This window comes from Canis lupus, chromosome 24 (assembly GCF_048164855.1).
Source record: "Canis lupus baileyi chromosome 24, mCanLup2.hap1, whole genome shotgun sequence".
Classification (NCBI taxonomy): Eukaryota; Metazoa; Chordata; class Mammalia; order Carnivora; family Canidae; genus Canis; species Canis lupus.
In genome coordinates this window covers 29423726-29447385 of record NC_132861.1, presented here as the reverse complement: position 1 = coordinate 29447385, position 23660 = coordinate 29423726, and the positions used below count along the sequence as shown (strand labels likewise).

The following is a 23660-nucleotide window of genomic DNA, read 5'->3' as shown; positions in this document are numbered from 1 at the left end:
CAGTTTACTTCCCAAGTGAACCTGTCATTACCTTTTCTAATATTCTAAACTGAATCATGGCCTCTGTCAGGGGATGTGGGTGTTCAGATGGGATTCTTATGTTCTGAAAATGTAACTCTTCCCCATCTTTAGATTACTGATAGATTTTGTTTCTTGAAATTTGGTAGAGGATTAATAAGTCTGAAGATAGTTCTCCTTATTGTATGACCTATCTCCTTCCCAGCTCCTTGAAACTTCATGAACAAGCACGACGTTTCCTCTAGGTAACCTTTTTGGGTGAATGCTGAATTATCCACCATGTGCCAAATATAAAATAGTGTTTTAAAATCTGTCTCTATCAGTCTCCCCATCTGTTTGTTCATCCATCTATCCACTCATCCACCCACCCATTCATTCATCCATATCTTCAACACAGCTATAATCTCCAAGTATTTACCATATTTTATCTTAAATTTCAATTATCTAGCTGTCTGTCATCTGTCATCTATACTCTATAGTGTCATTTTAAAGAGAAGTACCAAAAGTGAAATATTAAAAACCATATACATTAATTGGATGACAGTAGCATTTTTTAGAATTGTTTCAGCATTGATTATTTAATTTTCTTCCCCAAATTTTGAATTCATTCTAGAATTTTGTTCAGTTTTGATTATTTAATTTTCTTCCCAAAGCACTGAGATTGCAGCCAGAGAGTCAGTGATTCTCTATGTCCTCCAGTTAAGCCCTGGCAAGTTGCTATTTGGCTGCTCAGCATGTGTGCGTGTGTGCGTGTGCGTGCGTGTGTGTGTGTGTGTGAGAGAGAGAGAGAGAGGGAAAGAGAAAGAGAGCAGATTTCATTTCTAAATAACCTATCTACCTGTGCTACTAATTAAGTTTTTGCTTCTTTTTTTTTCTTAAGATTTATTTATTCATAAGAGACAGAGAGACAGAGACAGACAGAGACACATGCCAAGGAAGAAGCAGGCTCCATGCAGGGAGCCTGATAGGGACTCGATCCCAGATCCCGGGATCACACCAGGAGCAGAAGGCAGACACTCAACCGCTGAGCTACCCAGGTGTTCCCTGCTTCTTTTTTCTAACGTAGTTTAAATGCCATCATCTTTATACTGCTGACACTCAAAATTTCTGGTCCAGAGCTACTCTCTGGCTCCAGATCCCCATATTCCACTGCCTACTTGTTAATTCCCCTTACTTATCAGCATAATATTTCCTAATCTGGAGGCTTCATTCCCTCTCCTCCCCACCCTGCCAATAAACAAGCCTAAGAGTTTTCCCCTCCCCCATTTTTGGCCTTCCCAGCTATCATCTTTTAACTTAGGCAGGATCCCTAGGAGTTATCACTGGTTCACCCTTTCCTTTACTCCTCCCCTCTAGCTAATCGGATTAGCCTAGCTTCTTCTGAGATAGGTCTCCACTTGTGCCTACTTTCGTATTTTCGTGTTTACTGTCATAGTCCAGGCTACTGTTATCTGTTCCTAGACCAATGGGCTGCGTACCTCTCTACTACAATTCATCTACACAGGGCAGCCAGAGCAACATCCTAAATCTAATTACAGTCGTTTCCTTTTTCTCTCAAACTCGTACACAGCTTCCCACTACATTTAGAATGAAATCTAAACTCCTTAGCATGGCCTCTGAGTCATTTTGCCATTTTGCCATCTTCGCATGAGACATCTTCTATTCAGAGTGCCTTATTATTATGGTATATGTAAGAATTAACATATAATTCTTGCTCAGAGCTCCAAACCTTTGAATAAAGCTCAAGAACTTCAAGGAGGGGGGGCACCTGGGTGTCTTAGTGGTTGAGCATCTGCCTTTGGCTCAGGTCATGATCCCAGGGTCCTGGGACCTAGTCCCACATCGGTCTCCCTATAGGAAGCCTGCTTCTTCCTCTGCCTATGTCTCTGCTTCTCTCTCTGAGTCTCTCATGAATAAGTAAATAAAATCTTAAAAAAAAAAAAAAGAACTTCGAGAGGTCTGGGGACTCAGGGTAAGAACCACAGTCACTCATAGAAAATTGTACAGCTGTGCAGTGAACATCATAATGAATGGTTTTATATTTCTTTGTATTTCAAAGTTAACTCTTATACAGACTCACTGTTGCCACAAAGAGACCAATTTTGGAGGTTTGGGGAATTGCTGCTTTATCTAGTATGTGTTATGTACCAGGAAGAAATAATTATTGAGTTACACATAGTGTTCTTGACCTCAAAGCCTATCTAGCAAACTCTCTTGACAGAAGAATTGCTAAATGTCACAGTCTTAAAACAACATTTTGGTAAGATTAAGTCAGTGGTTAGTACATGAAACTGTCTTCCTTTTTCTAATTTTCCATATATCTGACTTTTTGTCTTTCCCTCAGTTACAAATGACTACTGCAGCTACAAACTTGGTGGCTCAAAACAATAGAAATTCATCTTCTCATAGTTCTGGAGACCAGAAGTCCAAAATCAGTTTCATTGGACCAAAATAAAGGTTTCAGCTGGGCTGTGTTCCTTCCAAAAGCTCTAGGGGAGAATCCCTTTCTTGACTCTAGTCTTCTAGTGGTTGCTGACTTTGCTTGGCATGAGGCCACATCGTTCTGTTTTCTGCCTCGATGTTCACATTGCCGCCTCCTCCTTTGTGTGTCTAATCTCCCTCTGCGTTTCTCTTATAAGGACACCTGTGATTGCATTTTGCGCCTATCTGATAATCCAAGATAATCTTCCTGTCTCAAGATCCTTAATTTAATCATATCTATGAAGTCTTGGCCACATAAAATAATATTCACATGTTCCAGGGATGAGGGCATTGAGATTCTGGGGGCACTATTATTCAGCCTTCCATTGTCTTCAGGCTTGGTTTCCAGACTGCTACCAACACATGTCCAGCCTCAAATGGGGGACTGAAACTGGGAGCTCTTCTTTTCTGGTCTGCTCAGAAATGCAGACCATGCTCCTCGAGTGGGTATCCTTTGGATCCCAGGGCTAAACACACAACACAATTCTCCAGAGCAGATGGGACCTGATCTCTTCCTTGAGATCCTTGCCTACTTTTGAAGAGAGGAAGAAATTTGCATAGGCTTTTCCCCTTTCAAACATATATACCTTCAAAAAACCCCAACTTTACCCCTATGCTACTTAGCAAAATAAAGTAGCATACCAAAAATAACAACAGAAAAAAAAAATCTTAGGAGTTACATTTTGGGGATGATTGGAGGAGAAAATGGTGTGTGTATGTGTGTCTGTGTGTGTAATCAAAATAACATTTGAATGGTTGAAAAGAATGTTCTAGTACTATCTTAAGTCACTTACCACCTTACCTCTCTGGTCTTCGTTTTAAATTATCTAACAAAATGTCCTCAAAGTTTTATTATAAAAACTAAATGAGACTTTACGTATATGTAAAATACCCCTAGTTATGGACTAAATATTTATATAAGTACATCAATACATACATACTAGCATACATACATACTATTAGCATATAATAGTCAGCATATATATATATACACACACACACACATATATTTTTTAAAGATTTTATTTATTTATTTGAGAGAGAGAGACAGAGACAGAGACAGAGAATGTGTGCAAGTGGAGGGAGAGGCAGAAGGAGAAGGAGAATCTCCAGCAGACTCCACACTGAGCACGGAGCCCAACTCAGAGTTTGATCTCACTGCCCCGGGATCATGACCTGAGCCAAAATCAATAGTTAGATGCTTAACTGACTGAGCTACCCAGGCGCCCCAGCCAATATATATTAATTGAAGCTGAGCCTTTTCAGTTTTCTAATCCAGAAGGCAGTTTTAATTATATCAACTCAACTGAGAGAAATTCAACATACCTAGTAAATATCCAGTTATGCTATAATCATCATCCCATAACTGGATCTGACAATTCCCTACCAGGAGGTACAGATCCTTTGTGTTTCCTTGTAAGCATCTATAGGCTAAAAATTTGAAAATGTCCTTCCTTCCTTCCTTTGACCCCATCTTCTTCAGGAAATTAATACATTAATTGCCTTATCAAATATTAATTATGTACTGATTAGTTGCCAGACTCTCATTACAATTGTTTCAAACACAGCTATCTGAAGAAGGATCTCATGAATTTTGCTGTAATAAACTATGCTATCCGTAGTCATAAAAGCCCAATGTGTCATAAATGTTCTTTTCTTTGGAACATTTCATAGGAACTGTCCTGACATTAAACTCTTTGGGGACTCCTAGTCATTCTTGTTACCCCAAAGGCCTGGTACTGTGCTTGGCCCCTAGCACATTATCAGCAAATATTTGTCCTAGACTGAAAATATGGAGCAGGATAAAGAGGCCCAGTGTTACCCCTTGTTATGGGCTGAATATTTGTGTTCCCCAGAATTTATACTGTTGGAGTGCTAAACCTCCCAGTGTGATAGAATTTGGAGATGGGGCTTTGAGAGGTAATTAGGGTTAGATGAGGTCATGAGGGTGGAGCTTCCATGGTGGGATTAGTGCCCTCATAAGGAGATACACCAGACACACCTCCACATGGACAAAAAGAAGAGGTTATGTGAGCACACAGTGAGAAGATTGCTTCTTTAAGTCATGAGAATAGTCCTCACAATAAAACCTACTCTGCTGGCACCTCCATCTGGGACTTCCCAGCCTCTGGAACTGTGAGAAACAAAGGTCAGGGCTGACAAAGTCACTTTGGAGGGTGAGAAGAACCACAACTTTGGATGAGAACACCTGGCCAAGGCCCTGCTCCACCTTTACTGACTCTGACCTTGGACAAATCTTGATAGCCCTAGTTACTTGTTTACAAAATGGAGGAAAATAACAGAACTCTTTATAAATCTTAAGTTTTCAGTGGTTTGCGCCATATTACACAAGTGACCCTCCTCTTTACACAGGGAGGTAGTTCAGGATCTGGCCTCCTTCCTACCTGCCTTAGGAAGGAATTAAAGCTGCAGAAGGCTTCATTCACATTCCCGAGGTGGCCTAATATTACGTTTAGAGTTAGAGGCGTTTGACTCTGAATTCCATATGTTCTGCTCACATGTTGTGTGGGGATATTTGATAATCTGTCAAGCATTTTGCAAATATCAGGGTTTAATGGGGTGACTCTGGAGACATGCTGTTTGCAGTGACTCCATCCTGCTTTTCCAAAGACCCTCAAATTTCAAACCAATGTGAAAACATAGGGTCAGGGAATCTTCCTTTCTGTCATGATGAGAAAATGTCATGGTCATTTCCATGTCTTTGTTTATTGAGAAATGGATAGGTTATCCATGGGTAAAAGTATCCCGGCTCGATCAGTATATTGTGTGCTCTGTGCTGCAATGTTAAAACCAGTAACCACACTAAGAGATTCTGCTTTCAAAAACACCAAGAATCATTCATCTGCTCAAAGGACCCTGAATAGATGTGGGGAAATGTCCGTTGATGTTTTATGATTTGAGGATTAGCCAGTTGTTGTTCTTTTTAAATTTGTGTCGTTGTTTAAAGTGTGGAGTTACAGGTTCTAGATGTCCATGGAAAGACCCTGAATAATTTGTTCACTTATCTTAGCCAAAGAGTAAAATCCCGCTTTGTATGCCCAGCAGTAAAGATGAAATTCATCCTCTACCCTCATGTAGCTTTGTAGTTATCATTACAGGTATTATTCTGAACTCTTAATAAAAATTAATGAAATAAATGTTTTAAAAATGCCCATTTCTGAGAGGCAGGCATCTATATTTCCATGCATGCAGCCATCTAGACAGATAAATCTTTAGCCTTAATGGTTTAGTTGCATCTGGGTGTTTATTTTCATTTCCACTTATCACTGCGTGTTAGACTCCCTGTGTATGAGTACAGATTGCCCTTTCCTGCACTGTATTTAGAAATATCTGCATTACCCCTGGGCATTTGTTCATTAATAGGGGGTGGGGAGAGGAAAAGCTTGTAATAATGGGCTTTACATATTATTAAACTGTGTGCATCCACATTTGGATCCAAAGGACAAATCTGGCTTGTGTTACTGCCCTCTGGTGGTTTGGGTCCATCGCTGCAGTGGCAGGGAAGCGCATCCCCAGGGTAGGTGGAGCTGGGCGGGCAGAGGCAGCCCACAGGAGCAGAGGCAGCCCACAGGACACAGGAGCAGTGCTATTGCCGGGCCCTGGGCCTTTTATTCACATCACTGCCTTTCATTCAAGTGCACTGCCAGAACCCTAGGATGCCACTTACTGGCCAAGATAATGAGAAAAGAAAGCATTCTTGTGAGGACCAAGAAGACATTTTCATTTCAGTGGAGGCAGACGTGCAAAATAACCCTGACCCACATAGGGTGATCATTGAGCAAATTCAGATTCTCCATGGGCCACACTCCTACTCATCATCTTTCAAGGCTAGTGTGGGAAAACGCAGTGGCTCCCAAAGTGTGACATCTTCGTACCCCTTCAGTTACACGGGATGACTTCAAGGTATATCCAGATGAGCCTTTTAAATATAATAGTCACATGTTTCTTTTTAATATGTAGTAGGAAAAATGCAGTGAGTGTTAGAAGCCCACAGCTTCAGAGATGCTATTTCGAAGACCAGGAGGTGGTACCTCAATACACAACTGTGTTCTTTGCAGCAGTGTGTCACTTCTGCTCATCGGTTGGTGGAGCAGAACCCTATGGAGAGAGGGGATGACATGGATCACCAGGGGCTCTGCTACCTGCTTATGGTAGGACCTTGACTGTTAACCTCCCTGAGTCTGGGTTTCCTGATTTGTTGGGTTGACGGTGGCTACTTCTTAGGGTGATCTGAGGATCCTGTATCTGCCAAGTGTCTGCCAGAATAGGCGATCTCATTCCCCCATGCCTCAGGACACTTCTCAGAGCCTGCCTTTCTCTAGGTTCACATCATGCTTTGCTTGCCACACTTCCTTCGTCTTCCCTGTTGTCAAAGTTTCCACATTTCTTTTCACTCTTGATTATAACTGGGATCTTCCTTTGCCTTGCATCGTTTGCAACCCTCCACGTGGCCTTTTGCACAAAGCAGGCACCCTGTGAATGTTCATCAGGGAACGTAAGTGCAAGTGCACATTCTAAGCAACATTTCTCCATCCTCTGATGCATTCAGTGTATTTCATCCATCAGATTAAGACTGGTCCTATATCTTGTCCCTTCTGTCTCTCTGATTCATGTAGTCTGACAACAGGAAGAAGATTAGGTTCCTGCCCACTGGCTGCAAGCAGGGAGGAAAAAAGGCCTGCAGTGTCTTGTGTTTGCCTGCCACTAGTATCACCTTATCGTAGCAACTAATATATACGTTCATTCTGTGCCCCCACGTGCCCACATTCTACTGGTTCATTTCAGTGGCAGGTGAGCAGAAGGCAGTGGAAATATTTTAAATACGTTATTTTATCTAGGATAGAATCTATTTTAGAGATAACAAAAGAGCCTTTGTTGTTCAAGCAGGTAGATTTGTAAGCTTTGCCCTGGTTTAGTCTCTATAAAATGGCCTTAGGAATGGTAAGATCAGAGAACTACCCGTGGCGGGAGGGTAGGAGGAGCCCTTACATTTTAGCGGGACCTAGAGTGAAACAGGGTTTGTTGTGCACCTACAGAGCGGTGGGTCTGACTTTAAAATTCCTGTGGATTTTGTCTCAGTTCCGTGTGGTTCTCAGTTTCCCTGATTCACCTCCACAGAGCTTCCCAGCCTGTTCCTAAATGGCTGCAGAATGCCTGCTTGCATTTCTGCAGTGAAGGCAATGTTCATTTAAGGCTTCGAGAAATCAGAGCTTTCATGTTTGCCATGAAAGCCAGAGAGCCGCAAGCATCTCAGTAGCGAAGATAAAAGGACCTTCGTGTTTGTGCATGTGTGTTTAGAACTTAAAGGACAGGGAAGAGAAAGGAAATAGATGTTACAGCTTTGCACTTACTTCAAAATCTGCTTCACTCCCTCTGGTGGGACCATTTAACTCCAAATGTCTCCCCCCCAACCCCCCCCCCCAGCCACATGCTCCCCACCCCCACCACATTCATCTGGGCTCATGTGACATCTGTTCTGGGCACTGCCGAGCAGTCATCTCGTTGCCATGGCAGCCGGTGGAGAGAGCCCGCCCATTGGCTGCTAGCTGAGAGGAGGAAAAAAAGGCCCGCAGTGTCAGGGGTCGTGTGCCTAGTGCCTGCCTGCCACCGTCTCCGTCAGCTGCTGGCTGGGCCACATTAACGGTGTGTGCTGCAGCGGGCAGGGGCCCGCAGGGACCGCCTGCCGCAGCTGTGGACACCGCCGGGCAGAATGGGGGCCCCGAGGTCAATGTCATTAGTTTCTCCCTCGAGTGTGAAGTGCGTGAAGGACAAAAGCAGAGCACGGAAGGAGAAGTGGGCTGCTGTTTCCTCCACCTTGAACTCCTCCGAGCTCTCTTTTCTTCTATCTGTTTTGATTTGAAATTTGGTAGAATGAATGACCCCTTCCCCTCCCAGCCATCCTCCTGGTGAGAGGGCCTGAGCCGGAGTCCAACTGTCAGAGTAAAACCTCCATCAGATTCCATTTCCTCAACCATTACCCTGTCACTCTAAAACGAAGAGAGGACAGCTTCCCATTTCGAAATGTACACCTGAACCTGATTGTTTCTGAAATCATTTTCGTCTTGTTGGATCCCCTCTGAATTTAATGGTGCAACTGGAATCGCTGTCCTCAGAGCTGTAGGTCACTCATGTTCTATGAGAGGAAGTGAAGGCCAGGTGAACCAGTGTTCCCAATACCTGATCTTGCACCTGGCCAACCAGACAGGTCTAGAGAGGGACAGCCGTGTGAAAGCTTTATTGGCTGAATACTGGCTGCCTCTCTCAGGGTTTGAGGTCCCCACCAATGAGTGATGGGGGATACCTGTGTGCCAGACACACCTGTGGTCTTCAACCTCCAGAGCTGGGCACTAGTTGGGATTTGGCTGTGGCTGGTGACCTTGCCCCCCAGCACCAACAACCATGCCAGTCAGCACAGGGGAGGGTGGGGAAGGAACTTTTGTGAACATTCTTTCATCTACGCCTTCCAGTGAGCATCGGCCTCCCTGGTTTATAGGACATGGAGGCCCCTAGGTTCCAAGGTCACACACAGCCTGTAAATGGGTGAGCTCAGGATTCATACTCTGGTTCTTGGCTTGCGAACTATGTGTGCTCTTTCCCTTCTGTCACACAGCCACTGTAGATTCCTGGGCACTTAATACTCACACAGATTCATACATAGTTAAGTTGGGCTATGATCAGGCCACTCCTCCCATTTCTACTCATGCTTGATCATGCGTTTTTTACGTTTATAAGAATGGGTCATTAGTGTTTAATTTGTCAAGATCAAAGGCTAAAGGCTTGAGGAGTTTCAGTTGTTTCTCCTTCCTTCTTTGTTGCTTATGTTTATAGTTCAGAGAAAGCACTGTTTCCAGTGTACTTTCACTGAGCAAAAGGCTCTTAGCTAAGGACAAGGAGGGGATTTGTGCCAGAGCCAGGGAGATAAAATTAAAAATTGTTGTCCCTTCTACTTCCCTCTCTCAGTCTTATTTTGGTCACTTATTTATTTTGGGGATGGTTCAGGCATTATCAAAATAGAAACGTACCACAAAATCATGACAAAGAAGGTCTGTATTATTGATGTCTACCTCTTTGCTGCCTTTGCTCCTTCCTTTTGTTCTTAATCTAGAAGTTTGAGGATTTAGTCCTAAATCTTTGAAAAGACTAAGGAACAGAAAAAAAGTGTTATGTCTTTTTGTACGTTTATATGAGAGTGATTTCTTCTGCATCTTGGCAGAACCAGGACTGACACAACTGTCAGTGATTCGCATACTAGTCTTTTCTATCCATATGCTGATCAGAGCCAGCAAAGTTAACAAACATTGGATTAGTTTGGAGCTGAGGCAGGGAGTCCCTGAAAGCTTACTCTCAAATCTAGTATCCTAATGTAGCACCGGCTTATTAAACCTATTGGCAAGCTGTGGCTGAGTTTCTTCCTTTTTCTCTTGTACACTGGGTATAACATCCTCTTAGGGGACTTTAAGCAAAATTAAGAGCCTTCGCTTACCTAGAGATAGATCCTTAGCAAGCTTTCAAAAGAATATACCTTAGTGGAAACAAGAATAGTAAGATGTTTCACATCACAACTCAAATGGTGCTTTTATTAAAATCCGAGTGGTGAAATTACCATAAGCAATATTTTGCCCCCAAAGGTAGGATGAAGTCTATAAAGTGAAGATAATAGGGAGTATATCTTGACTTAAGAAACATATAAGCAACTGTTCTTCCTCTTATACTTTACATTTACCCCCATTATTCATTGTTAATCCTCCTATTATTGTCCTTGATTAGTATATATGAGGCTGTAAGAAAAGTAGAGTGAAAGATTTTAACAATGAATTTTCCAGAGAGAAAATTGAACAGGTAATGGCCAGAGAAGTTCCTGATGTCTGTTTAAACACCTGGAAATGAATCAATAGGAACTCTCTGGATTAGTAAGAAATCAACCTGGTCTATGATCATGATTTACTAGAGACACACAGGAATAAGACCATTAGCCACCAATACTTCCACTGCTTACTTTACATTGAAAAAATGGCAAGGCTTTCTTTTTTTCTCCATTTTCTTATCTGTAATTAGAGATTCATCTACCAGGAAGAAGTCTTCTAAATCATTTAGTTCAATGTTATTTAGCCACAAAGATGTGGGTTAGTAGTTATAAAAATGACTTAATTTCCTCACTAATTCTTAGATTGTAGAACAGAATAGTAGTAAGGGAATATGGAGAATATGAAGTGGGATTAGAGCTTGCTATTTTCTTAACAAGGACTTATCAGGCATCTACTATACAGTAGGTGATGAAATGACAATTTGTCTTGATTAAAACTGTGAACTCTTTATACATTTTTATATCTTCTTTGTATGTTTTATAGAGCGTCCTGTCCCTTACCAGGCAATAAATGCAATGTACAAAGTCCTCCAAATGTAGATCTAATGTTTGTTTTATTTAGACATCTTCATGTCCTTAAAGAAAGCACTGGACCCTTGTGCCACAGGATTACTATACAAACGTAGAAACACGTTTACCAATACCAATACTTTACAATAAAACAGCAAGATTTACCAGAAAAGAAAAACAATTGTGTGAGAAAAAGGGAAGCTGGTTTTGGGGGCTGTCATTGTTTGTGCCAAAGTCACTTAGTTGAGGGAAACACTACTACATTATTTTTATACATATTTGCACAAAGAATGTTGTGTGATTTCAAGAATCCATAGAGTTTAACAGCCGAGCATTTGTGATAGGGGAATGTCACTAAAGCAATATTAGTATGCAGCAAAGTGCCCTTCTGTCTGCTAACTCAGTTTGCAAAGTGGTCCTAAAAAATGCACACATCCTTTGTTATGATGGGAGGGCTTTGTGTTTCTGATGCAGAACTGAGGTATAGAGGTACATTCAGTAGCCTAGAAAGTCAGCAGTCAGAGGAGGTGATAAAAGATAAGAGAAAGGAACCAAAGGGATACTCAAAGGTCGTCAGAAGTAAGAAGTGTCCTGAAGTAGAAGGGAAAGCCAAAGAGGACATGTTGGGGATCAGGGGAATAAGAAAATGTGAGCCACAGTATGCACATTGTGTGTGGAAAAGGAGCCTAAGAGGAGAGGCCTGGATAAAGAAGTCCTGGCAACAAGCAAAAGGTGACCAGGAATTATAAATAAATAAATAAATAAATAAATAAATAAATAAATAAATAAATAAATAAATAAATTTAAAATTTTTAACAAGGTGGCCAGGAATAATTGTGTTCTGGTAGGAAGAAAAACTAAGCATTTTAGGATTGACTGGAAAGAAGGCAAACAGACAAAAATTATCTGAGAAGCACTGTGTTTGTCCTGAAAGTTTCTAATACCCTTGGGTGATTATTTTGTGGGGCTTCAACCACTCATGCCACTTTTTAAACCTAATTTCCGTTTGTCTTTAAAAAATATTTTATTTATCTATTCATGAGAAACCTAAAGAGATAGAGACATAGGCAGTGCGAGAAGCAGGCTCTCTGCAGGGAGCCTGATTTGGGACTCGATCCCAGGACCCCAGATCATGACCTAAGCCAAAGGCAGACGCTCAACCACTGAGCCCCCCAGGCATCCCTTAAACCTAATTTCCTAATCTGCAGAGTAGAGCTCGTGATCCTGGTCCTGCTTGCTGACACTATGGGGGTTGAGGATCTAGGGGGATTGTGAGTGTGCAGAGGGTCGTAATCTGCAAAATGCAGCACAGATGTAAGGCATTAGCTAAATTGGGGTTGCAGGGAGCAAAAGATAGCCTAGTGTCCAGTCCTTGCCAAGCTGCATTTTCTAGCTGACGGAAGATCTGACATTCTTCTATCCTTTTCTATTGTTTCACTGAATTTGGGTTCTTACCTTGTTCTTGGGAAGTGAGCTGACCTGATTACAGTAGTAGAGTTGAGGGTGGCTTGTATATGAAAATGTAGTTATCTGCCTCTTGTCACCAGTGGCCTCTCAAATTTAACATAAAACCCTGACTCGTGGACTCTCAATCAGGAGCCGTGTTTCAGCTAGACTCTGTAAAATTCTTCCATTACCATCCCTTTCTTTGAGTGTGGAGATGGGCTTTTTTCAGTAACTTTCCTGGCTAACTTTTCTTGGGAAGGCAACTCACTCTTTCATCAGAGTTGAAGTTGTATCTTAAATTGCCATGATTTATGTTTCAGGCCTGTAGTGGCCAGTTTTAACTTTGCTTGGTTCATCCACGCCAATGTAAATAAGTCGATCAGAGAAAAAAGAAATCCTCCTATGGCTTTGTGGAATATAAGAAATAGTGAAGGAGACCAGAAAGGAAAGGAGGGAAACTGAGTGGGGAAAAATCAGAGAGGAAGACAAACCATGAGAGATTCTTAACTCTGGGAGACAAACAAAAGGTTGCAGAAGGGGAGGAGGGTGGGCAGATGGGGTAACTGGGTGACGGGCATTAAGGAGGGCATGTGATTGGATGAGCGTTGGGTGTTATACTATATGTTGGCAAATTGAATTTAAATTTAAGAAAATTGGCTTTGTTCAGAAGTCAACATGTGAAGTCCACAAAGAAAATAAATTTAGCACCTACCCTGTTCCTGGCTGTTAGTTTTGTTTTGTTTCCCCTATAAAGCAGTAGGGTTTTCACTGAAGACTCTGGGACAATTTAAGAGAGGAAACATGGGGACTCCTCTGGCCTGCTGTCTTGTGTCTCCTCAAGCCCTGTGTCATCCAGGCCTCTGCCCTCCCTTCTTCATCTCAGAAGCAGTAACACTGGCTTGCTTGTCTACTCTTAGGGTGATAGCAGCTGTCAACACAATGGTTACCTGTTCTGTGTGGTATGAGAATATGGGTGGCCGTTAATGCTGTCACAGCCTGGGAAAAAGACCATGCAGACACAGCTGTCCGTTCCCAGTGGGGCTCTGTGCAATGCTTAGTTCTTCTGAGTGGACTCCAAAGTGCCCAGGCTTTTCCAGGTCAATACCACTGGGTTGTTGAACTGGATTTTGGTGACTGAAAACTGTTTATATCCCAATTCTATTTACTGTGGAAAACCTGTGAGCCGTCACAGAATTATTAAACCTACTTAACAGTTATAAGGATTACCTACAATCACATTTCAACTTAATTCAAAGGTATTGACCAAGGACCTGCATATTGCAGGGAGAGAACCTAGCAAAGTGTGTGCATGGCTGCCTAGAACTTGGAAGAGCATTCCATATCAACTTCTCTATGGGCTTCATCTCCATTCAGCCTCCGGTTAAAGACCAATGCTCATTATGTAATCAAAATACTGTTTCTTTGAGGGGGGAAAAAAAGCCCAGAAAAGAAAGCCAACCAGTAGTACTGGTGTGGAAAATGCCTTCGAATGTGTGTACCAACTAGCAGCTGACAGTTGGTAGGGTTTGGTGGATTATGGAGTCTCACCCAGACCTACTGACTTAGGATCTTCAGGGTAGGGCCAGGAAATGTGAAAAATTGGGAACTCTCCAAATGATTTTGATGCACAGCTAGGTTTGGGAACGTCAGCATAGTAGCTGAGTGCTCAGTCTCTGGTGTCCTTAGTCCTAGGACATAGTCTTGGGTGAGCCTAGGTAACTAACTTAACCACTCAGCTTCAGTTTCCTTTTTTTTTTTTAAAGATATTATTTATGGGGATCCCTGGGTGGCGCAGCGGTTTGGCACCTGCCTTTGGCCCAGGGCGCAATCCTGGAGACCCGGGATCGAATCCCACGTCGGGCTCCCGGTGCATGGAGCCTGCTTCTCCCTCTGCCTGTGTCTCTGCCTCTCTCTCTCTCTCTCTGTGTGTGACTATCATAAATAAATTAAAAAAAAAAGATATTATTTATTTATTTGAGAGAGAGAGAGACAGAAAGAGAGAGAGAGCACAAGCAGGGTGAGGGGCAAAGGGAGAAGCAGACTCCTCACTGAGCAGGGAGCCTGATGCAGAACTCCCACCCCAGGACCCCAGATTCATGACCTGACCTGAAGGCAGACAGTTAACTGACTAAGCCACCCATGCACCCTCAGCTTCAGTTTCCTAATCTCCAAAATGGATCTAATCATAGGGATCTCAGAAGTTTATTGTGTATAATAAATGAGATAATATGTAGCAAGCCCCTGGTTTGCAGGAGGGTGTGATCAATATTAGTTATTTTCCCTCTTCTTCCTGCCCTTCCTGTCTCAGCACAGCATATTCAGTTTATAGTGAAGTCTTCAGTTGCATCAGCCCTTGGCATACAGAGGCAGTGACTCGCTCACAGGACTTAGTATTGACACTCAGCTGTTGATGAGGCAGGCATGGTCAGGACAGTTGCCAACAGAGCTCTATTTCTAATGCAGTTTTCCATAAGTCCATTTTCTTCCCTGACGTAAGTTGCGCCCCCTGAGTGGTGGGCTCCCCACCCATGGTTGATTTTTTAGGGAAGAGTTAACCCACGAGGTCCTCATCTTTCCCACTCTCATTCCCTTCCTATGTTGTGTGAGTCAGCTGGATCTGCTCTGTTCAAGAATTAAAAATGGCTTGTTAGTAATCAGCTGCACGAAAGCAAAATGGGTCTTTTTGTTCTTCAGTTTTGTTTACCAGTGTTTGAGATGTTCAACTATTTTGTTTTGATTGGTCTTACAGTCATGATCTTGAGCAGTGGTTCTCAGACTTTTGGCTTCGGGACCTTTTTAAACTCTTAAAAATGTTTGAGGACCCCAGCAAACTTGCTTTTGAGGGATTTTTTTTATCTATTGATATTGACCATATTAGAAATTAAAACTGAGACTTTTTTAATATTATATTTATTTATTCATGAGAGACAGAGAAAGGCAGAGACATAGGGAGAGGGAGAAGGAGGCACCCTGCAGGTAGCCCGATGTGGGACTCAATCCCAGGACCCCGGGATCATGATCTAAGCCAAAGGCAGATGCTCAACTACTGAGACACCCGGATGCCCCTAAAACTGAGATTTTTAAAGCACAAGAACACACATTCCATTAGCCATCAGAGTGATGGTGTCATCACACTTCATGTAGCTTCTGGAAAATTCCATCAATACTCATGAGAGAATAAGAATGAAAGAAGGAAACATACTTTAGTATTATCATTAAATAGTTTTGACCTTGTGGACCTTGGATAATGTCTTGGGGACCCTCAGGGATGTCCAAGCCACACTGAGCTGTTAATCTTGATGTTATATCTTGCCACGTGAGTCTGGCACAGAAATCATAGAGAAGCACAGAAATTAGATCCATTGAATCACTCACCAGTACAGCTGGAAAAGGATAGTTTAGAGAGGGCGTCACAGCCCAGTTGCCAAACTGAGTTTATAGCTTAGATCTTCTGGTCACTCGGCTTGCCATAGGTCTTAGTTTAGTGGCTTAGGGCACAGGCTCAAGTAAAAGACAAATGAGTTTTAGTCCCAGCCATGCTGTATGACCTTAGACAAGTTTCTTAACTTTTCCAGCCTCAACATCCTCTTTAAACTGCGGATAATACAAATATGGATAGGCTTGCTGAGAAAATGAAATGAGATAATTTATGGAAAGGAACTGGCGTCTTTCATAAGTATCCAGTAAATATTAACCATAATTACACTCTGATAGAGCTCTCTGACTTGTTCATCACTTTTATATTCTTCCTGTAGCTTCAAAACTACTGACTCCTGGAGGTGTACATTTATAATATTATAGCAGTTTCCACTCCTAGGAATTGCTACCAGCTTATCCCCATCTCCTGGCCTCAATTGTTCCTTTTTCTGACAACGTTCAGGCTTGTTCAGCAACTGAGCAGAGCAAGGGGATTCCAGGTTTTGTGGTGAACGCCACATCTATCTGCCTCCCCAGCAGGCTGAAGGCAGTGCTAAAATCGGATATAATTAGCTTACATGTCAGACCCAACAATCCGTGCTGTACGTCATGCAGGCGTGATCAGTGTTTTCAAGGTGGTATGAAACCTCATAATGAGCCAACGAATAGTATTATTACAATTGAATAAACTGAAGCATGATTTATGATGATTAAAATTTGTTTGTAGCCTTTGTTTTTCTGTTTCTTTTTTTTCCCCCAAAGTGGAATGTGTGCTTCTGTAGCACTATCCATTTGGAAATTGCATTCCCAAACCACTTTTATTGTCTACTAATCAGTTCAGGGGAGAGCTTAGTGATGGTAGGTGACCCAGTTCTCCTTTTGCAAAAATGTAAATGTAATGCTTTGTTCCTTGGTTTTTGTTGGGGGTAGGGAGTGGTCCCTGATGGCCCTAACATACAAGCCAACAGATTTCTGCTGGAAAAATGTTAACGTTGTTTTAAACAGTATGTGTGAATTTGAAGACTTCACCAGCAAACAAACAACAAAAAATCTCCCAGAGATTTTAAAATAATGCCTGATAAATAAGTAGTTTTATGTATCCAGACAAATGAGATAATCTACATTCCATGGCCCTGCCATCTCAGACCCTGTTAAGACACATGTGAGTATCAATAATGAAAAAATAAATTAATTCATACTGTCTTGCTAACTGTCTCTCTGGGAGACACCTCTTGTGGTCAGTTGTTCACCTAAAGATCTTTGAAGACAAAATGCCCTGTAGTCCCAAATGTTCACATGTCACATACCTAGAAGTGACATGTGATCACTATCTCTAAGCCTAGGGATTGGAGCTTCTCTGTCTTGCTACAGAAGTAGCATATATATCACCTAAAAGATATTGGCTTTGTAGTAAGCAGACCTGGGTTCTCATCCTATCCCTTATACCAACAGCTGTGTGATTGAGGCAAGTGCCTTTGTTTGTCTCTGGTTGTCCTTTATTCCATCTGTACAAAGATGTCTCAGCAGTTGTCACCTCTGATTTTGGTCTAAAGAGTGGTGGTGGTTCCCTTCCCAGTCAGGCATACCCAGTGGCTTTGAGTAGAGGAGTCTGTTGCATAAGATGAGAATCAAAAATTGTTAAGCAGTTGGATGAGCTAATTACAGAGATTTTGAGTGAATCTAGAATGTGGAATCTCAGATTTCTAAGTCCAGGATAGCAAGACATTCCCAAATCTATGTGAAGTGATGGATTTTGAATACCACTGTGGGGACTGTGAATGACACCATGGACCAATTCCTTTTTTCTTAGTTTATTAGTTACTTACTACTACATAACCTACCCCAAAACTTAGTCATTTAAAACAAAAATGATTTTCTTTTTCTCATGATTCTGTTGGTTTTGCCCAGGCACATTCCTGCGATTACATTTAGTTGGTGAGTTACCTGGAAACTGGGCTTGGTTGTGGCAGCTGGGAAATCTGAACCTCTTTGTCTTTACATAGTCTGTCCTCGTCAGGGAGGTTACCCGGTTTGGGCTGCCTCAAACAGTGGTGTGTGCTCGACACCAAGTGCTTATGGAGCCTCTGCTGACTTTACTGATGTTGGATAAAGCAAGTCACATGTTCAAGCCCAAAGTTGATGTGGGAGGGGACTGCACAAGAGTGTGAATATCAGCAGGCATGATTCATTGAAGCTATTTGTGTAACAGTCTACTCCCTCCCACCTCAACCTCAGTCTTGGTCAGTAAAATAATTGGTTACTAAGAATGCATAGAGGGCCAGTTGTAAGAATGCGTAGAGGGCCAGTCTAAGGGTCAAAAGACAGATTTTTTTTTTTTAAGTCCAATCTCTAAGTATATGAGTGATCATGGGCTCCATTTTCCTCAGGAGTAAAGAGAAAGTCTTGGACCAAGTGATCCAAAGGCCCATCTATTAACACATGTACATATACAGCGCGCACACACACACACAGTTTTCCATCTCCCATTCAATGTGGAAATCAAATGTGCTTGGAAGTATCTTAAAAGTGGTAAAGAGTTATACAAATGCAAATATTTATTACCAATATTTATAAAGACTTCTGATAGGACAGCCTGGGTAGCTCAGCGGTTTAGTGCCAGCCTTCAGCCCCCCCCCCCCAGGGCCTGATCCTGGGGACCGAGGATTGAGTCCCACGTCGGGCTTCCTGCATGGAGCCTGCTTCTCCCTCTGCATGTGTCTCTGCCTCACTCTTTCTCTGTGTCTCTCGTGAATAAATAAATAAAATCTTAGAAAAAATTCTGATAAATATATTTTCAAAAAATCTTATGATAAAAAGTCTTATGAGATTGTAATCATATTTATTAAAGTATAGCATAATTAAAATAAGCAGCTTATTCAAGGTTCCATTTCTTGTGTTTTAGATTCACTCTAAAGAAGTTTGGCCAATCAAGGTGTGTTTGCATAATGTTAAACATCATAGGAGGAGATTGAAAGGTCCAATCTTCCATTTGGTTAAAGCCTTTGTTCTAAATGGAGTGTTTTAACTAATTCAGGTGTTCTTGTGCTCTAACCATTTGACAGCCTACTCTGATGCAGAGTAACAGTTCGTCCATTTGCTTCTGCTTTGTGTTTTGTTTATTTGCTTAGTTTGCTGAGTTGTGTTTGGGTTACATGTGTGTGTAGGGCAGCTCACGTGTCATCTCTTGCTTCGTGTTCCAAATTTGCAAAGTCCCCTGGGAGTAGCAGGGGGGAGTAGCAGGGCATCTATGGACCTCTTCTTATATGGTGGGCAAAGATGGATGACTTTGAGTCATTGCCTCAGTAAATGTGGTCCTGTCCCCACCGATTTCTTTTTACATTCTCTGAAAACTAGTCCTAAAAAGATGGGACTAAAGATTCAGGATCAGCTCTCGCCTGTGCATAGCCGCCTTTACACTCAGCATACACTTCGTATTCCTTCTCCTGACTTTAAAGTCATTCCTAATGTAGCTTCCGATTGCCCACACTGCTTAAGAGAAAGAGCCCAAACTCCCTTCCCATCCTATTGATCTTCCCACATACATCTGGTGCACTCCAGCCCTACGCAGCCACTTGCTGTAATGGAAATAAACAAAGTGCACCAAACATGAACAAACAACAGCTATGCATTCAGAACTTATGATAACAAAGGAGTCAGCCATTATTGCTTGCATTTGGCAGAGACTCAGAGGCAAGCATGAGTAGGAGAGCTTTATAGAGGAAGAAAGGGACTGCTTCAGGTGTGCCCTGATTGGAGGCTATAGGCATGGAGTAGTTAGTTGCAGATGGGCTAACTAGAAGTGGGACATCCTGTGACTAGTTAGGGGTATGTATTTGGCTTTCTCTACATGGTCCTAAGTTAGAAAAGGGGTCAAAATATAGGTGAGGGGTCAGTGACTAGCCAGGTGCTGGCTGCTTGGGGACAATGGCTTTAGGAGTTTTTGTTTGGCTTCCTGGGCTGGTTACTATAGATAGTATTTTGACTTCCTGGGCTGCTTCCTGTAGGCTGTGAATCAGAGCTCTCTTCTTATAGATTGGCCATTGTCCATCTGTATATTCAGCCTCTCACCATTCTCCAAACTGAAGGTGCTAGTCTGATGTTCCTTGTTCTCCTTTCTTACACACTTCCTTTCTTGACCCCATAATTCTGGCTTAATCCCCCCTCCAATGTGTTTTCAGAGCACCTGCATTTTTATCATAACACTTATCCTCTTTTATTTTGATACTGATTTCTTTCCTCCTTCAGTTAAAAAATTCCTTTAGGGCAGGGATTTTGTCTTGTTCATCATTGTGTCTCCAGTCCCTAGCAGTGTCTGGTACCCAGTCAGCATATAGTAAATAAATGTTAATTAAACAAATGATGGATGACTATCTAAATACAACCCAACTTATCCTCTACTTTCTACCTTCTGGTCCACTTTTCCCACTGCATTATGGATATTATCAATTGGATACCCTATTTGCATCTCAAAATTAATGTCTTCAGCCAACTTTTGATCTTTCTCCCAGGCCAAGTCCTCTTTGGGCTGCCCCCATATTTTTAAAGTCCCACCATTCTCCCAGAACATTCTCCCTTGTCCCCTGTAGTTATTTAGTCATCGTTTCCTTCATCTTTATCCCTTCTACTTCTGTCCATGTCTTTTCATTCCCTCCTCACTCCTTGTTCTGGACTGTTACGTCAACAGTAACAGTCTTACCTAGTCTTACAACAGTAACAATCTTACCTAGTCACTGGATTCCTCTCTAATCCATTCTCTACCTTGTTCCAAAGTTCCACTTTGGTTATGCTTCTCTCTTGTGGAATACCCTTCTGTGGCCTCACACCTCATTGCCTGGCATTCACAGGTCTGTAAAATATGATCTTACATGATTCTGTACACCATAGTGCTCACTACTCCTTGACATGTACCTGACCTTCTGATCAAATTGTCCTAATTATTTGTAGGACATGTATTTCCTTCCCCCCTCAATGCTGCCTCACCATCACTCCAATATAAACGAATGACTAAATATTCCCTTATATCATTCCAATGGCAGTTATATACTGCCTGTATCATAGTCATCAAAGCATCTATCCTTTCTTTCTTACTGGACTAACCTCATTAAAACATCCACCCTCACTGTTCTTTGCCTTTGTGTGTAGAGTAAACACAAAATAAGTATTTGTTGAATCGGTGAATGATGCCCTTGGTCTGTGTATCTAGAATAATCCTCATATAAAATGGGTTCATCTTTAGATTGATTTGAGACTCACTAATTTTAAACCTGCAGTTGAGAGTTTGCTTGTAAATCAGGGAATCACATCGGTAAAGTATCAGAAAAATTGTGTCTGAACTATCAGCATTTACTTGCTTCTTCCTTTCATAGTGCTAGTAAATCACTTTGCATTTGAGTAAGTGCTAGGGCCCTCTCCCCGGGAGATTTCTTTTTTTGAGGTCTATACCAGAAGCAGGGCCAAATGCCTATTTCCCAACTTATATCCAGAGATAATTGGCTTCTCTTTAGTAGAAGTTCAGTTCACACTACTGAGGCATCTAAAATATTGATTTCCTAACTCATTAACACTTTGCAGTCATATGTTGTACTGGAAACAGGCAGAATTTGGGACCAGCAGGTAGCTGGGATCTGGGAGGTATTAGGGGAGAGACAGCTTGCTGAGGAAGAGGCATATATAATAAGTCTCAGAGACCAGCATGGAAATGGCTGCTCTGTGGCTTGTACTATCTGATAAGAGCTTGCCAACTTGGTATTTTGGTTCTTGGATTTTTGCATCTGATAAAGAGAATGACAGCACCTTGTAAAATGCCAGCCTAAGAAAATGGAATGAAAAGAATGCCTATGAAATCTGAATAATCATATGCAATACATCTATTAGTTTAAAAACATGATTAGATAATGCAAATTATACATGATAATCATAAATTAAAACAATTACAGATAAAATGGAATACATTCATGTTGAAATTGCTCAGGTTTATATTTAGAAATTGCTTTTGGTAGCATCAACATTTACACTGTCAGCAGATTCACCTTTGCTGTCATAAGGTGCAAGGCAACCATTTCAAATGGTTTTAATAACACACACAATATGTGCTTCTGATGCAGTGAAATGTTTCTCTGATCTGCTACGCTCCTCTCCATTCTCCTAGGTTTTATCATATGCCTTTATACAAACTGTTCCCTCTGCCTAGAGTCTTTATCCCTTCTCTGTTTCTTTATATTTTTCAAGATGTAATTAAAACCCCAGCTCTCATGTGATGCCACTACCCTAACTCCCTTTGGTATTGCTTTCTCCTCTACAACCACATGGCATCCTGCTTATTCTCACATTTGCACCCATGCCCTTGGTAATGTACCTTGAACATGAGTCTCTCTCTCCCTTTAACTTCTTGAAGACAGGGAGGCCTTGCCCTAGTTTTTGTAAATTCCCTCTATGCTATGCCTGGCACAGGACCTGACACTTACTGGAGTTCAGTAAATAATAATTTAATGGACTAATACAGTGCTAGAACTCTAAACATTTGGTTCTTAGAGAACTGCTATCTCTTTATTGCTGCTAATTTGGCCCTGTAGCCCCACTGCCCTTAGTTCTGTGACAGGTCACTCCTAAGTTGTGTATGTGAGGCCCATGAACGCTAGAATGTTAGAGCCCAAGAGGACCAAGGAGTCTTCTCATATAACCTCCTTGTCTTAGTCTGTTTAGGCAGCTAAAGCAAAGTACCTCAGACTGGGTGGCTTATAAACAACATACAGTTATTTCTTATGGCTCTGGAGCCTGGAAGTCTGAGGTCAGGGTGCCGGCATGGTTGGGTGGGGGGCCCTCTTCCAGGCCACAGACTCCTCGTATTCTCACATGGCAGAAGGGGCCAGGGACTTCTGTTAGCCCTAATTTATACAAGCCCTAATCACATTCATGAGGGCCTCTACCTCGCCACCTCTATCTCCCAAACCCTAACCTCAAGGGTTAGATTTCCAACATAAAAATTTGGGGGGGAACACAAACATTCAGATCATAGCACCCCTCATTTACAGGCACAAATCCCAGATGGGTAAAGGGGCTAAATGAAGGTCACAGGTTTCCTCCAAGCTGCCATTTAAGCTTTTCACTTTAACATGAGCCTCCAAAAGGAAAAATGTGGGACCGTAAGCATCAGGAGACTTAGGTTTTCATTTTAGACCTTGTGTTAACTAGCTGTGTGATTGAGGCAGAGCCACATTAAAAAAAAAAAAATCATTAGTCACAAACCAGTGACTTGTAAGTAGAATTTGGTCTGTAGTCTTCTTTTTTTCCTAAAGCTTGAATTTAGATTCCTTTCCAAAAGGCATCTACTTCACAGTTAGCTGTGGTCTCTACCGGTCCCCTTTGTTCTAGACTGGCACTGTTACACAGAAGTGTGACACACACCACAAATCTGAGTCACATGTGTAACTTAGAATTTTCTAGCATCCACACTAAAAACGTTAGAAAGAAATAAGTGAAATTAATTTCAGTTACTTAACCCGATGTCATAAAAATATTTTTGGGGCAGCCCAGGTGGCTCAGCGGTTTAGTGCTGTCTTCAGCCCAGGGCGTGACCTTAAAGACCCGGGATCAGGACCTGGGATCAAGTCCCACATTGGGCTCCCTGTGGAGCCTGCTTCTCCCTCTGCCTGTGTCTCTGCCTCTCTTTCTCTGTCTCTCATGAATAAATAAATAAAATTAAAAAAAAATATTTTCGACATTTAATTATTGTAAAATATATCAGTGAGCATTTAATATTTTGTCTCCTATACCTTTGAGAAACTTTGTATTTTATACTTAACAGCATCTGTCAGTTTGAACTAGTCACATATTAAGTGTTCATTTGTCACCTGTGGCCAGTGGTTACAGTACTGGACGGTACAGTTCTAGATCTTTCTCCCCT

The 23660-nt window shown here is 41.9% G+C and overlaps 1 protein-coding gene and 1 long non-coding RNA gene across 10 annotated transcripts in view; one reads left to right on the top strand and one right to left on the bottom strand.

Moving 5' to 3' along the window:
* Positions 1-23660, top strand: part of MSRA (methionine sulfoxide reductase A) — a 426146-nt gene that overhangs the window by 322159 nt on the left and 80327 nt on the right. The window lies entirely within an intron of this gene.
* Positions 6441-7925, bottom strand: LOC140616472 (uncharacterized). The gene is made up of 2 exons (XR_012016943.1): positions 7872-7925; positions 6441-6618 (listed from the first exon to the last, which is right to left on the bottom strand). It is a non-coding gene; the product is annotated as an uncharacterized lncRNA (long non-coding RNA).